General features: G+C 51.1%; 1 pseudogene; it reads left to right on the top strand.

Annotated features, from left to right (window-relative positions):
* Positions 1–436: 436 nt before the first annotated feature.
* Positions 437–1,717, top strand: LOC119292775 (annotated as a pseudogene).
* Positions 1,718–2,804: the final 1,087 nt, after the last annotated feature.

Below are 2,804 nucleotides of genomic sequence, written 5' to 3'. Positions count from 1 at the left end.
TTGCTGGATTTGCCATCGCCGTGAGGTGTTCGCGAGCGCTCCGCCGAGGAAGAAGACCGGTCGTGGCGCTTGCCGGACTTGTTATCGCCGTGAGATCTCTGGCGGCGCTCCGGCGAGGAAGAAGACCGGTCGTACCTGCTCGAATTGCTATCTTGGGGAGGAGTTCGGGAGCGCTCCGGCGAGGAGGAAGAAGACCGATCGTAACGCCTGCTGGACCTGCTATTGCCGTGACATCTCCGGGAGCGCTTCTGCGAAGGGGAGGCCCGGTCGTCCTGTCTTCTTGACTTGCGACCGCGGTGAGGTATACGGGCGCGCTCCGGCGAAGCGGAAGCCCGCGCGCGGCGCTTCCTGTCGTCGCGGTGGTCTCGATCACGCGCGCGGCGCTTCCTGTCGTCGCGGTGGTCTCCATCAGCGGCCCCTTTCTCTGCCGCCATGATCGCTCGCTGGAGGCAAGCTAGGGCGGCGGCAGAGAAAGACGGGGGAAGATTATGAATTCGTGAACGGACTCCGCTATGAACTTAAGAAGGCAGACTCAGAGGGTGGGTCCAGGATCGTGTACAAGGGCGCAATGCCAGGCGGCGCTGTGGTGGCCGTGAAGCGCCTGTCCGCCCTCAGGCGCTCTGGCTCAGCTCACGACGACTACGGCTTCTCCGCCGAGATACAGACGCTGGGGCGGATCCGGCGCCGCCACATCGTGCGGCTGCTCGAGTTCGCGGCCAACCGCGAGACCAACTTCCTGGTGTACGAGTACATGCCCAACGGCATCCTCGGCGAGAAGGGTGCGCGACGCGGTACAAGATCGCCGTCGAGGCGGCAAGGGCCCATGTACCATGACTGCTCGCCGCCGACAGTGCACAGCGACGTCGAGTCCAACAGCATCCTCCTCGACACTGACTCCGAGGCGCACGTCGCCGACTTCAACCTCGCCAGGTTCCTCAACGGCAACGCCGGTGGCTCCGAGAGCATGTCCGCCATCGCCGGTTCCTATGGATACATCGCTTCTGGTATGCATTCGGGTCCTCTGTTTTCATTTCTCACAAACATTTGATTGCAAATCATCGAGATTAGTTGCTACTGGTATGCATTTCACCGGATTTTCAGTTTTCATCTGCTCCGATTGTTGTTTTTACTGTGTGGCACCTACTGTGCTGCACATGCCCTGAAGCCTGCCTCGCATCAATTTGTCGTTTAAATGGATCATCTTCTGGGAATTGTTGGCATTTGATCCTATGCGACTGCACTCTTTGTTTTGTGTCTTTCAGAGTATATGCCTAATCAATTTGTCGTATAAATGGATCATCTTTTGGGAATTGTTGGCATTTGATCTTATGTGACTGCTTCGGCATTGTGCTGTTGGAGCTCGTCAGTGAACATAAGCCGGTGTGCGAGTTCGGCGGCGGCGTAGACATTGTGCAGTGGGTGCGGATGGCTACCGGGTCGACCAAGGAAGGTGTGATGAAGATCGCCTCTCGCCGGTCTCGGCGGTGCCCGTCCAGGAGCTGACGCACGTCTTCTACAATGCTCGGTGTCGCCGAGCAAAGCGTCGAGCGGCCGCGGGAGGTCGTGCTCGTGCAGATCCTCGCCGGCGTGCTAGATACGCCGATGAACGGTCATCGTCCAAGGAGAAGAGGGGCATCAGGAGCAGGACTCCCCGGGACAGCAGGGTCTCTCAGGTCTCAGCATTAGTAGTTGTACCTTGCAGTAGCCCCTGTGCCTTGTGGTACTCCCCGGGACAGCAGTGTCCGGATGCGTGTGCTAGATTAGCGGTATGATAAGTTATGGATTCGACCTGTGTATTCTCTGTAATAGTAGTACTGTGTTGTACTAGTACAAAGCAGCTAGTGGGTCTCTCCAATTGAATTGAAGTGATTTCTAGAATCACAAACAAAAAGGAGGCTGGAGGTAACCCGTGCACGCTTCAACGATTTATTGCTCAAATGCGTGCTGCTCCCGTGCTTGGGTGACATGCACCGCACAGACGCCAGTGCGTTTGGATGCCAACGGTCGGCAAGCCAAATTTTTGGTGGAGCCGCCAACAAATTGGCCATACAATGAAAGGGGATGCCCGCTGGCCCTAGGGCGCCCCAACAATAATTTGGAGCCCATCCAAACGGACGCTCACACAACTCCCATCATGGGCAGGCCCAAAATGAACGTGCGAGCGCCGGTTTTGGTTCCCATGATCGCCTATTCAAAAAAGAAGGTGTTGGTTCGCTTGGTTTTTTATTTATCTAGATCACTCAGTTTAGCTTATTTCCCAGTTGACCGCGCACTAGAGCCCACCATGACTGTTGACTTCTCAGAATAAAATCACAAGAACATGAAAAATAAAAAAATCGTCATTTTAAAAAAAACAAAAAAGTTCAAGGAATCCGAAAAAATATTCATAGATTTTGGAAAAAAAATAGCAAATTTTAAGAAAAGTTCATCAATTTTGCATAAAGTTCACAATTTTTTCAAAAAAATTCATCGATTTCCAAAAAGAGTTCATAATTTGAAAAAAAAATATCATCAATTTTTAAAAAAGCTCACCGATTCTAAAAAGTAAATACTCGAGGCTGTGATAACTACTATGCTTACTAAGTATTCTTTGAAAGGAAAAATTTCTGAAAAATTAGGAGATTTAGGGATAGCTAGTATATCTTGCTCAACTAAAAACAATTATGTAAACTGCATTGTGTGATTTAGGAGCAGGAGTTGTTAGTGTTATGCTCTTATTTCTTTATAAAAAACCTGACTTGAATAAGTTGATACCTACTAAAACATCTTTATAAATGGTTGATAAGACTACTGCTATTCATGTT

This window comes from Triticum dicoccoides, chromosome 4B, assembly GCF_002162155.2.
Source record: "Triticum dicoccoides isolate Atlit2015 ecotype Zavitan chromosome 4B, WEW_v2.0, whole genome shotgun sequence".
Taxonomy (NCBI): Eukaryota; Viridiplantae; Streptophyta; class Magnoliopsida; order Poales; family Poaceae; genus Triticum; species Triticum dicoccoides.
This window is presented reverse-complemented; position numbering and strand designations above follow the sequence as displayed.